At 45.1% G+C, this 13,845-nt stretch overlaps 1 pseudogene; it reads right to left on the bottom strand.

The window, feature by feature from the left end:
* Positions 1-290: 290 nt before the first annotated feature.
* On the bottom strand, positions 291-1,977 carry LOC128123799 (uncharacterized; annotated as a pseudogene).
* Between the last annotated feature and the right edge of the window lie 11,868 nt (positions 1,978-13,845).

Here is a 13,845-nt window from a genome sequence, read left to right as displayed (position 1 = left end):
TCTCGAAAAAACAAAAAACAAAAAACAAAAAGTAACCAAGCCACATAAAAGAACATAGATGAAAAGATACGGGTTAATTTAAGTTATAAGAACTAGTTAGGAACCAGCCTAAGCTAAGGCCCAGCTTTCATAATAGTAAGTCTCCCTATCATTTTTTGTGAGCTGGTTGCTCAAAAGAAAATCTGTCTACGGATTTCAGTTACATTTCACTGCAGTTACTCAGTTATCTGCAGTGAAAGCCTCATGCAGGGAAAGCCCCTGCCTCCATCTTTTCTCCTCAGGAGTCACCCTCAGCAACAGCACCAGAAATGAGCAGAGGCACCATTTTCTTCTTCCAAAGCGGCCCCTCCAACAGTTTCATGCGCAGTGATGTCCAGCTCCTCCTTGCCCACCGCTCCCTCCTCCACTCCACCTCTCTCCTGGCAGGACTGCCCTGCAGAGACAAGCTGTGGGCTCAGCCCAGTGTGCCCTCAATTCCATTCCTTTCAGATTGTGTTGGATTTGATAAGCAATGTACTTTTGCCTGAAAACAATGTCAAAACATCATATATTAGCAGCAAATTCATCCTGTGTTTCTTGGTTTAAAAAAGACACATAATGTGTCAAACCATTTTTGCAACCTGTTTCCTAAGTTCAAACCCATTCTTTTCTTTCCTTTTAAATGTTTCTATTTGGCAGTCTTGGTGATAAAGGCCTTTAATCCCAGCACTGTGGAGGTAGAGGCAGGTAGATCTCTATGAACCTGAGGTCAGCCTGAGGTCAGCCTGGGCTACATAGTGAAACTCTGTTTCAAAAAAAGAAAAATAAAAATTATGCTTGGTTTTCTCCCTCTCTCCCCTCCCCCTCCTTCTCCCCCGCACCCCCTCACCCATCACCCCATCCCCACCTTTGGCTTGTTCTGTGTGGAAGAGGCCAGTGCTGGCAGCCGCTTGGACACCATACGCCCTCTGGTGGACTTCAGTGGTAATGACCACAATTGGCTGCACAGGACTTCTGTTCTTGGCTCCCCAAGGCTGCGGCGTTCCTCCAGTCTGTACTCCAAACCCAACTTCAGGGAACCCGGCTGTTGGGAGGAGGCCCTGAACCCCTGACTCTCATATTCACCCGGGTTGAACGCCCACATGTTCTGCTGAGCCTTCATCTACTTCAGACGGTCCTTGTCCACTTCCTGCTTGGTAAGGACGAAGAAGGATACCACAGGGGAAGCCGATGGCCCAGGCTAGTCCCACAGCCTTCACCGGGTTCATGACCCTCTTTCTGGGATGTACTCCATATCAATGGACAGGGGCTCAGGCTCCTGCTTGCACTGGGGTGAGCGGCTCTTCTGTGCTCTGGTTCTGTTCTGGGAAGTTTTGTCAGCCATGGCTCCTAAGATCCCCTGAGGGAGGATGTGGGCAATGTTTGATCCCTTGGCCCATCAGTGCCATAGCAGCTACCACCACTGCGGAGTTTGATTTGCTCATTTGTATGTTACCTGTATGGATGTGTTGCCTGCATGTATGTCTGTGCACCATGTGCACACAGTGCTAGCCCAAAGAGGGTATCAGATCCCCAGTTATGAATTCTTAGGAGCTGACTTGTGGATCTGAACCTGGGTCCTCTGCAAGAGCAACAAGTGCTGTTAACCAATGAGCTATTTCTCCCCCTCCCCTCAAAAATACATTCTACCATCAGGCCTGCGGGACCCTGATTCCTAGCTGGCCTTGGTGTTCTGGTTTGCTTTCTACTACTGCGATAAACACCAGGACCAAAAGCAAACTGGGGAAGAAAAGTTATTTGCACTTCCAGGTCACAGTCCATCGTGGAGGAACTCAGGCAGGAACCTGGAGGCAGGAGCTGGAGCAGAGATGGAGGGTGCTGACCGGCTTGCTCTCAATGGCTTGCTCACTTGGGTTTTAATGCAATGCATATTTTTTATATAAGGCACAACCTCCCACATCAATCATTAATCAACGAAATGGCCTCGCAGAGTCGCCTAGAAGCCAATCTGATGGAGGCATTGTCTCCTTTGAAGTTTACTCTTCACCGATGACCATAGCATGTGTCAAATTGGCAAAAACAAACAACTAACCAGCACAGTAAGCTAGATAGTGAGCTCTACCAGCCTCCCCCTCAAAACAAACAAACAAATAAATCCATTCTAAGCCAGGCATAGGCACCTGCTGCAATCCCAGCTACTGAGGAAGCTGAGCTGAGGTCCAAGGCTCCCTTGAGCCCAAGAATTTCAGACCAGTCTGAGCAACATAGTGATACCAAGTATCAAATAAATAGGACAGGGCTTAGGGGAGGGGGCTCAGCTGATACAGGGCTTGTCTTGCAAACTCAAGGACCTGAGTTAGATATCCAGAGTCTACACACGTGCAATCTCAATGGTGGGGAAGCAGAGAGGCAGATCTTTGTGCCTCCCTAGCCAGCCAGCCAAGCATACTTGGTGAACTCCAGACCAGTCCAGGCCTATCTCAGAAATTAAGATTTTTTTTTAATGATTTATTTGCTTTTATGTGCATTGGTGTTTTGCCTGCATGTATGTCTGTGTGAGGTGTCAGATCTTGGAGTTACAGACAGTTGTGAGGTGCCATGTGGGTGCTGGGCATTGAACCCGATCCTTTGGAAGAGCAGCCAGTGCTCTTAACCTCTGAGCTATCTCTCTAGCCCCAAGATTATTTTTAAAGCAGGTTTTTCTGTGTAGCCCTGGCTCACCTGGAACTAACTATGTAGAACAGATTGATCTCAAATTCATAGAGATCTGTGTGCATCTACTCCTAAATGCTGGGATTAAAGGAGTACACTGTCAATCGTGGGCCATATATAGGATCTTGGTGGAGTTTAAAGTTACTCTCTTATCACTGAGTGGTTCCCAAGGGACAGTGACAGCACTACAACCCCAAATGTGAAAGTCTAGCCCGTAGACACAGGAAGACAGGCCCTTTACTGTAAACAGTCTTGAGAGTCTCGGGCATGGCTGTGGGAAGCAATGAGGCCCTATCCAGGTCACAGCTGCGGCGGTTTGACTAGAAGGCCCCGACAGGCTCATATGATTGAATGCTTGATCTCTAGTTGGTGAACTGTTTGGGAAAGATTAGAAGATGTGACCTTATTGGAGAAGGTGTGTCACTGGGGCTGGGCCTTGAGGTGTCAAAATCTCATGCTGGGTACCACCATGTCTTTCTCTCTGCCTGCTGCCTTTGGAACAAGCTGTAACTCTCAACTTCTTTGCCAACACCACGCCTGCCTCCTGCCACACTCCCCACTACGATCATAAAGGGTTAAACCTTTGTAAGTGAGTCCCCAATCAAATCTTTTCTTCTATAAGTTGCCTTGGTCACGGTGTCCCTTCACAGCAATCGCGAAGTGACCAAGACAAATACGTTCAGGCTTGAGTTATTGATATTTTAACAAAGTTTTTTGGGTTTTGTTTTGTTTGCTTTGGTTTTGGTTTTTTGAGACAGGGTTTCCCTGTGTATCCTTGGCTGTCTTGGAACTCTCTGTAGCCCAAGCTGGCTTCAAATTCAGAGATTCACCTGCCTCTGCCTCCTTGTGCTGGAACTAAAGGGAAGCGTCACCATAAAGTATCTTATATGAAAGGATATTAACTCTGCCAGCAGCCTTACAGCAAATGAATTTTTTTGTTGTTGAGACAGGGTCTCACTATTGTAGCTCAGGTTGGCCTTGAACTCAGAGATCTGCCTGTGTTGCCTTCCAAATGCTGGGATTAAAGGCATGAGCCACCAAATGTTTTATTTGTAGTCAAATTGACAGTAACAGCTGAATGAATTAAAAAAAATATGGACTAGGGGTTGTAGAAATGACTCAGTAGTTAAGAACTTTTCCTGAGGACCTGGGTGATTTCCAGCACCCACAAGAGAGGTTACAACAAGCTATAACTCATTGGTTCCAGGGAGCCAATGTCCTCTTCTAGCCTCCTTTGGAGCCAGGCACGAATGTGATACACAAACATTCATACGCATAAAAGTAATTTTTAAAATGTGGGATATCTATATACTAGAACGCTATTTGTCTTAGTCACTGTTCTACTGCTTTGAAGAACACCATGACGGAGGCAGCTTATAAAAGAAAGCATTTAACTGGGGGTTTGCTTACAGTTTCAGAGGGCGAGTCCATAACCATCATGGTGGGAAGTATGGTGGCACACAGGCAGGCATGGTGCTGGAGCAGTAGCTGAGAGCTCACATCTTATCTATAAGCTAGAGGCAAAGAAAGAACAAGATTCCTGGCATGAGCTTTGGAAACCTCCAAGCCCACCCCCAGTGATATACCTCCTCCAACAAGGCCACACCTCTTAATCCTTCTCAAATAGTTCCATTAACTTAGGGCCCAACATTCGAATATAATAGCCTATGGGAGTCATTCTCATTCAAACCACATTACTAAGGAATAAAAAGATAGGCTGCAGCTAGGCATGGCACACACCTTTAATTCCAGCACAGAAGAGGCTGAGGCAGGCAGGTCTCTGTGTTTGAGGCCAGCCTAGTCCAATAATGAGATTCTGTGTTTAAAAAGTAGGAAGGGGTTGGGGCTGGAGAGCACTGGTTGCTCTTCCAGAGGATCTGGGTTTGATTCCCAGCATCCACATGGTGGCTCACAACCATCTAATTTCAGTTCTAGGGGATCCAAGCCCCTTCTTCTGACGTCCACAGGTACTGCATGTGTTGCATATACATAAATACAGGCAAGACACTCATACATGTAAAATAAAAATAAACCTTTGTTAAAATTTATTTGTCTGAGACAAGGTTTTTTGTGTTTTTTTTTTTTTTGTGTTTTTTTTTTTTGGTTTTTCGAGACAGGGTTTCTCTGTGTAGCTTTGCGCCTTTCCTGGATCTCGCGCTGTAGACCAGGCTGGCCTAGAACTCACAGAGATCCGCCTGCCTCTGCCTCCCGAGTGCTGGGATTAAAGGCGTGCGCCACCACCACCCGGCGAGACAAGGTTTTAATATGTAAACTCTAGCTGCTCTAGAACTCACTCTGCAGACAAGGGCACTCACAGAGATCCACCTGCCTCTGCCTCCTGAGTGAAGTACTGGGATTAAAGGCATGTGCCACCACATCCAGCTAAAAATAAATCTTTTTAAAATTTTTAGCTGGTCATAGAGATATAGGCTGGCAAGATTTGCTGAAGAGGCAAAGGCAAGAGGAAGAATCTCTGTGAGTTCAAGCCCAGCCTAGTCTACACAGCAAATTCCAGGACAGCCAGAATTTCATAGAGACCCTACAAAAAAAATTATAAAAATTAAAAAAAAAGGCCGGGCAGTGGTGGCGCACGCCTTTAATCCCAGCACTCAGGAGGTAGAGGCAGGCGGATCTCTGTGAGTTCGAGGCCAGCCTGGGCTACCAAGTGAGTCCCAGCAAAGGCGCAAAACTACACAGAGAAGCCCTGTCTCGAAACCCCCCCGAAAAAAAGAAAAACCAAAATAAACAAATAGATGACTGATAGATAGATAGATAGATAGATAGATAGATAGATAGATAGATAGATAGATAGATAGATAGATAGATAGGTAGGTAGGTAGGTAGGTAGGTAGGTAGGTAGGTAGGTAGATAGATAGATAGATAGATAGATAGATAGATAGATAGATAGATAGATAAATTAACCTAACAGTTCAAGGACATTGCATGCAATCCCATGTTTGTACACTAGGTGGCAGCAAAATTCAGTCACTTCTGAATTGCCCAGCTACCCTGGTCTCTCACCCAGTGCTGAGAAAGCACTGTATCCATTTAAAGAGTAGCATTGTAGAGGTTGGGCAATTCTCAAGTTTGTCAACTGATCAAAGGCAGGAGAAAAGACCCGAGTTTCAGAGCCAGAAATCCAGGCAGCCAGGCATACTGGTGCACCTGTGTAATCCCACTCAGGAGACTGAGTCATGACTTCAAATTGACCACCCTGGGCCACATAGGTAGAATCCCCCTGTGATACTATGACCCTACCTAAAGAATAAAAATCACAGCACATCTTCCCAGATCCCTCCCCTAAACCCTTCCTCTCCTAACTTCATGCCTTAGCAGAGGGATGCTGTACTGCTGGGCCTGTACCAACCAGCTTTTAGGCCTGTGGCTGGGGATAGACATCAAAAATCTGGTTGGGGAAATGGTGTTTCAGGATGATGAAACCTGAGTACCCTTTGTACAATTGGAGCATGTGGACAGCACACCTGGGTACAGAACAGTGCTTCATCCCTGGAACACTAGCAGGCACTCCACAAGTTGAGGCCCAAGGATCCAAGTTCAGTCACCATGGGAGGCTAGTGAAACCTTACGTGAAGCCTCTGGACCCCAACTTGACCTTTGGGGAAACTTCCAGGCCTGCTTTCTGTTCCTTTTGCTCCCAATCCTGGCCCCAATCAGGAAGAGTGAGCTCCATGTCTAGCCCCCTCCCTGGCTCTTATCACTTGCTCTCCAATGTCGTCTTTGTGCCTCAGCAAAGCCTTCAGCTCTGGAAACATTTCTCCATGAGACAGACCTATGGTCTAATCCAGAATGGGTCCTTACTGGGGCTCGTGGTAGGGTCTAGTTCAGCCTTACAACTACCAGGGGAGCTGCTATGCTGCGTCAAGCACGAGCTGGCTTGGTCAGCCACCTGATCGGGCTACTTCCCCAGCTGTGAAGCGGCCCTGCACTGGAGGAACACTGTGGAGTACTGGAGGAACGCTGGAGTACTGGGAGACTGACAAGGACTGCCTTGCAGAGACCCAGTTAGAGCGCACACCAGTTTTGCTAACCTGAGGACTTGGTCAGTTTGATCAGCTGAGGCCCTTCCAATTGTGCTAGGTACAGCCTGCCACCACAGGTTCCCAGCTGTGTGCAGGACCTTTATCCATCCAGGATATTTTGTCTGAGCAGGAGGACTTATGGACGGACAGCCTAGACGCAGCCCCATCCTTACAGCAGCCAGAACTAGTAATCTGCCAGAGGAAAAACATGCAGTCCTCCCAGCTTGAGAAACCAGAGCTGTTGCTGTTGAGTTCTCAGGAGGAATGGGAAGTCTTCTCCCCACAGCCTTCAATGGCAAAGAGCGCACACGTTCCCATCTTGGGCCATGGCCTTAGGACTAGTGTGATCTGAAACCTCCGGAGCACTGTGTGCACATCCCCACACACGGTGTCACATGCACCCAAGTTCCCGTTCTTCCCCCTGGGAACGCCACTGGGACTTATTAGATCATTTACACACCCTACAGTTCCTTGACCTACTTGAAAACGACTGTCATCCACAGTACTACTTCACATACACAGGAGCAGAGTAGAGCACCTTTAGCATCTATCTTTGCCAGTGCACTCATGGGCAATCCAGGATGGTTCTTCTCTCAGGGAGTAAGGCCTGAACAGCAAGCAAGGGCAGCTCAGGGATCCATGGCCAAGAGTGACTCCATCCATAAGGGAGGGGCCACACAGGACCTAGGCCTGTCCTATACTATAGCTAGTAATCTGTATGAAAGAACCATGCTGTGGCCATCATTGAGCAGCGACTTTTAATCCTAGCACTAGGGCTGGAGAGATGGCTCAGAGGTTAAGAGCACTGACTGCTCTTCCAGAGGTCCTGAGTTCAATTCCCAGCAACCACATGGTGGCTCACAGCCATCTGTAACGAGATCTGGTGCCTTCTTCTGGCCTGCAGTCATACATGCTGTATACGTAATAAATAAATAAATAAATAAATAATCTTTAATCCTAGCACTAAGGAGGCAGAAGTAGGCAGAGGAGTTTGAGGCCAGCCCAGGGATACACTTTTTTGGGGTTTTTTTTTTTGTTTTTTTTTGAGACAGGGTTTCTCTGTGTAGCTTTGGTGCCTGTCCTGGATCTCACTCTGTAGACCAGGCTAGCCTTGAACTCACAGAGATCTGCCTGGCTCTGCCTCCTGAGTGCTGGGATTAAAGGCGTGTACCACCGCCACCCATAAACCATATCTTGATGCCACCCCAAACAAAAAAACCCACCAAGCCCTAGGGAAGTGGAGGCAGGATTGTAATTCAGTATAACCTGGGAAGCCGAGTGAGGCAGATCAAAAATTGGGAGTCCAGCAGGCTTAGAATAAGCCCATCTCTTATACAGTCAAAGAACCACACCAATGAAGGTTTTCAGTTTTTATTTTGTAAAATGAAAAGTATCCAATAATGGAGCTATGTCAACACTAGATGAATTAGACATAACCTGAAAAAGACAAAGCAGCTAGCAGTTACTGAGAAGTTCAACACTGAGGCTGGGCAGAGATCCACAATGTGTCTGCTCCCATCTCCTGAGCCTTCACCCCACCCCCAAGGAAATGCCAAGGCCTTATAATATTGAGAATCAAGCAAAGACACCGCAGGGATTTGAACCCCATCCTGGAAACCAGGAGTGCCAACCACCGGCATCTTTTGCTTTTTTTTTTTTTTAAGCTAGGGAAAGGCCAAAAAGCAAAACCTGAGAAAACAAGAATTTGTTTTCTCAGGAAAAGAAAAACCTTTATAGCCCTACTGAAGAATCTCCTTCCGCTAAGATGCTAGCTTGGTCAAGTCTGTAATGTCCACCTGAAAAAGTCTTAGCAGAGAATTTTGGCAATCCCACCCAGCAGCTTCCTAACCAAAGCTTGCCTTGCTCAGCTGACTTCTGTATTCCCACCCAGCAGTCAAATTATCAAACATTACTATTCCCCTGACAGGTTTAAGTTTGTTTAGTCACTGAATAGGTGCTATATACTTAAAAACATCTTAGCTACTTAGCTGTAGTTTTAATGTTCTGTTAATTTACAGGCAGGACAAAAATGGCCTTTTCTAGTGCAACCCACCGGACCTTGGCACCGTGGTTACCTTGAAACCGATTACGCATCATGCCCTCAAGGATCCAGCTACTGGCTGCATCAAGGTGAGGGGTGAAGGGTCTGTGATTAAGCCAAAGGCACAGGGTGGCGATGTGGCAGAGAAGTCACTTGTGGGGAGACCTTGTAACAGGCTTCTGGAAAAGCTAGGGAAAACTGGTTGCCCACTTTCCCCCTTTCCCTCCCCTTCAAGCACAATGAGGTATGGGCTGCTGCTAACAGCTGCTATAAAAACAGCTTTTTTTTTTGACATTAAAACAAGCCCAGGGACACTCCAGTATTCTCTTTCGATGCTTCACTCCAAGCAGGGTGTTGAGGCAGTCCTCATTGCTAACCAAAACCAGACCATTACACCACTTTGACCTTGGTATAATAATGCTTGGTTGTCTCTTGCCACAGGAAGGTTCGCTCCGCTGTCCTACATTAAGCCTTTGGTGCCTTTAGTGAGGGGTACCTGAAAAATCTTAAGAAAAGGCTTAGCGCCCACCTCACCCCTCCACCCCAAGGCGAACAACATACCACTTGTTCATCACATGCTAACTGCTCCAGCATGAAGCTGAAGAGGATCCAACACTAATTCGTTTACCAGTCACTAATCTTAAACAAGAAAAGGCTTGTTCACCTGGTGTCCTCATCTTGTCCACTGTTGAGTTCAATTGGAAGCTCCTCTACAGTCTGAAGAGCACATCTGAAAGAACTAGTGCTTCCCAATCCCCAGAGAAAGCAATGCTTGGTTCACTTATTGATTTAAAGTAAAGGGCTATTGTTTTCCTTACTGGGTCTGGCTTCTCTGGCCCCTCGAAAACTTGTCTGCTGTTCTCAATGTTCCTGCATGTAAGAATTAAGACCAAGGGAGGGGAGAGAGACACCCACACAGACAACGCACTAAAGACCACTGAACTGTTAAAACATTTCCACTTGCCAGTTAAAATTTCTTCAAGAATGTTGCTTGTCTGAATTTATTTCTTGTCAAGATTTTAGGTTGAATCTGGAAAAGACTAAAGGCTTCAGTGCCCCCATCCCCCCTCACCAAAAATGAACAAAAACATTTACCTAAAGCAGCACGCAAAAGAACTTGGCTTCAATCACAAACACGTGTTACTTAAAGCTGCAGAGCCATTTCCTCAACACTCAGCCTGTATCACTCATGGTTTTCCTCCACAATCACTACTCCAAACATTTGGGAAAACACAACTTTTAACCATATCCAGTCGGTCACAATGCATTCTAATAGCAGCAGATTCGAACAGTACTGCATATTACTTGCCAAAGAACAGACAAGACCTGAAGTCAAGACACCTGCATTCTCTGTGTAGTCTGTAAAAAAAAAGCTAAAACAAGTAAGCCCCCCCCCTCCCTTCCCTCCGGATTCCATGGAAAAACTCACTGCAAGGTCCCACACACTCACTAGCAGAACAGAAGACAGAGCCAAGCACTCATATGCAAGTCAAAATCCTGAGCAGCTTCATGAAGGATGAAATGAAGCCTCTGCAAAGGAAAAATTTTAAAAAACCCACATGCCCACCCCAACTCCTGGCTCAAGTGAGGTGAGAAAAGGCTAACAGTGGATGAGATGGTTGTAAGCATTTAAACTTAACATGCAAATTTGGAAATGTGGAAAAGTTACCTTACCCTAGATGTTTAGCCATTGTCAAATAGACCCCTGACTTTCTGGAAACAAAATATGTAGTTACCTTTTACTCTGACCATTACCTCCCACCTGTCTAAGGCACTTATTCCTTATTTAGAGGGCCTCTATGTCACGCCTGGAATTATTAAATGCTCATTCATCACTGTATGGAGAATAAAATTTGTCTTTCCTGCCTTAAAGTAAAATTCGGTCTTCTGCTCAAGTCCTGATCTTGTCCGTTTAAGTGTTCGAAGACAAAATTTCTGAAAGATTAGAAAAGAACATCCCCCCCAAGATTGCCCAACACTAACTACAGACAAACAATACTTTATTTAAATAAGGAGACAGCTTTCTAAATACATACATTCTCTAGTCAAGTATTTTATTAATTTGTATAATTTAATGGTTTAAGCACAAGTACATTTAGCACATTTAAATTTTAGCAAGATGAACATATCTGACTTCAGCACATAATGCTACATCCCTTTCATAGGCTCTTCAGAGAATCAAGTGAAAGATTCCTTAGTTTTGTAAGCAATGTGATTTAAGCAGTCACTAATCAAGTATACAAGGCTTTTGTGATGAAATTATTTAGGATGCAAAAGCCTTTTACCGACTATCCCATCATGGAAGCCCATTGGCACAAGGCCTAGAATTTCTAAAAGGCTGGATGGGAAAACTGCTCACTATCCTGAAATCCCCGAAGGAAGGGGTCAGGCAAGGACAAATATTCACTACCTCCACAGCTCTTACAAAAATAAGCACTTATCCCTAACATGCAATACTGCAGATTCAAGTTAAACTTATCTGTTTTAACAGCAGTCTGCTGTTTCCTGCTCCGAGATGAAATGAAGCAACTCTTCTGATTATGAAGAGAAACCTGTCTGAGGCAAAGGAAAGATTGGCACACTGCACAGCCTCCTCTCAATCCACTTGATCCCACTCATATCAATAATTTCAGCTTCTTTTTACTCCAGGATTAATGTAGCATTTTCATTTCATTTCATTTCATTTTTTTATTCTGCTTTTGTAAAAGCAGTTTTTTGAGATGGACATTTGATCTTCATTGTTTTTCATCAATTCTTTACTTGATAAGCCATTATTTTTTTAAACATGGTAGATTCCATAACTTTATACTGGTTGTTTTCATTTGCTTAATTTTTTGCATATGGAGACATGGTTTTCATCAGCAGTAAGAATCTCGGGCTCATGCTCATTCCCCAATGGAGATATGACATTATCTTTTCTGCCTTTACTTATCATTCACCAACGAGCTGTTCCCTCTGCAGCTAGGTCACCATACTGCCAGGCTGGTTATGATTCAGATGATGTTATCTGAAAAAAGTCTACAGAAAAAAAAAGGTTTCCCTCCCCATCAACAGAAGCCCACCCTCTAAGACATTCAGGCTGAACTATCACATTCTTAAATTACAAAGTACAAATAAATACAAAGTATACAATGCACACATACAAAAGAGGCATACCTTCACATCTTGTCACAAAGGAAAAGCATTTCTCCTACACTAGGAAAAAGACTTGCTTATACACACTGAGATGGAATCTCTTACTTGATAATATAAAAAGCTATCACCAGGAGAATTCCCTGCAGGGTCATTAAGCCACTTCCTCTGCTCTGAAGCTCCTACAGTAGTTATTAAGATACATTAAGTCACCTGGAAAAAATTTCAAGAGAACCACACACTACAATCTATATCCAATAACTTTAAAAAATAAAATGAATCCCAACACTGTAGTTTTCATATCACTCCAGTGGACCAGACCAACCCCCAAGCCCTACACACGTTTCAGAAAACAACTGTTTTGGTTTACTCTCCTTGCCCAAATTACTGGTAGGTATTCCCAGAGCAATCTTCCTCAGCTGCCCAACTCAAAAAGAACAAAAAAAGAAACAAAAACTGGAAGATTGGGAGTTACTTGCCAACTTGAAAGCTGAGATTTCCTCAGTTTTTCCATCCTAAGTATTTAAGTTCTCTGGTATGATTATCTGAAATCATAAACTAAACAATTACCTAACCCCCCACCACCACCCAAACACAACAGGCCACAGTCAACTAAGTTTTGCCCCTCCCCTTTAATTGAAACATTGTAAGTCATGGTGCTTGAAAACTTAACTTCAACATCTGGCCTAGTCAAGTTCCTGAGGGTCTCCTGAGGTGACTGAACCAAAGCTGCACTGTGCTGTACTTCAGCCGCAACTGGGAAAACTCTTCCAAGGATAAAGGGCAGCTCCAGTCCCTGAAGGTGATGCCAACAGCACAGCAGCACACGCCTTCTCTAACCCAGCGTGCCAACAGAACTAGCATCTGTGGAAAATCTTAGAAAAAAACATCTCCCCCACCCGATCCTCCCTGTTAAGACCATTCCCAAATATTTCAAGTAAAAATGCAGTTTAAAAGATGAGGAATTTTACAAGTCTCATTAAGGGAGGGGGGAAAAGAATAAACTACCAGCCATTTCTCCAATGGACAGCTCCTCCAGACTCAAAGTGAAAGCTATTATCCATCCTCTAATTCCTAGAAACTGTAAACCTGTTGAGTTCAGATTATCCTGATACTGGATTTTCTTTTCTGGTTCCCTTGAGTCATCTGCCTTTAGGATTCTAGAAAGACCTAAGGGGAAAAGAACTCAAAACACATTTTGCCCCCATCCCCACAGAAACACTTTGCCCAGTTACCTCCCAACTACATAGTAGGAGACTTGCAGGAGACTGCAGTAGGTCATCTGTTCACAAAAACTAAAACTTCTCACAAACTGGTGGGATTGTGTTGGCTCTACCATTCATTTTCCCTCCAATCGGTTAAGACAACTTGCCATCTACCATTCTTCTGGGCCTTTGGCAGTCTGCCCTCAAAAGCTTCAGACAAGATGAGAGAAGACATAAGCCTGAAAAAGAAAAACCTACGACACCCGGAACCGGCCTACAGCCCCAAAGAAATCCCTTTACACAGAAGCTTACAACTCCCCCATTACCATTAAGGCAAAATAAACAAGTTACCATCCTCAAGTTACAGAAAAACACCGCGTTGCCGACCTCACGGAATTTTACCGCACCACATGCTCTCCCTGCAGCCTTTCTTGCACTTTGGCATGCTGGTCTAGGAGCCGCTATCTATCCTCTCCACAATGCCTGCTCGCCTCCTCTGCGCAGTTGCCAAGCCGCCAGCTAGCTTCTCATCACCAACTCCACTGGCTCCACCTTCCTGGAATCCTTTCCTAGCTTCACCACAGCGTTAGGGCTCCTTCTTCCTAGCTTCCTCCACCGAACCGCACTGTTTCCTGGACTATCTTCACCAAACTGGCCTCGGGACTCCTGTCTTCCTAGGTTCACTGAATCCACTTCTGTGCAGACCTGGGTCAGCTGCCAACGCTAAGTCCTTAGG

Source organism: Peromyscus californicus, unplaced genomic scaffold (genome assembly GCF_007827085.1).
Source record: "Peromyscus californicus insignis strain IS unplaced genomic scaffold, ASM782708v3 Scaffold_4__1_contigs__length_199733344, whole genome shotgun sequence".
NCBI classification, from domain to species: Eukaryota; Metazoa; Chordata; class Mammalia; order Rodentia; family Cricetidae; genus Peromyscus; species Peromyscus californicus.
This window is presented reverse-complemented; position numbering and strand designations above follow the sequence as displayed.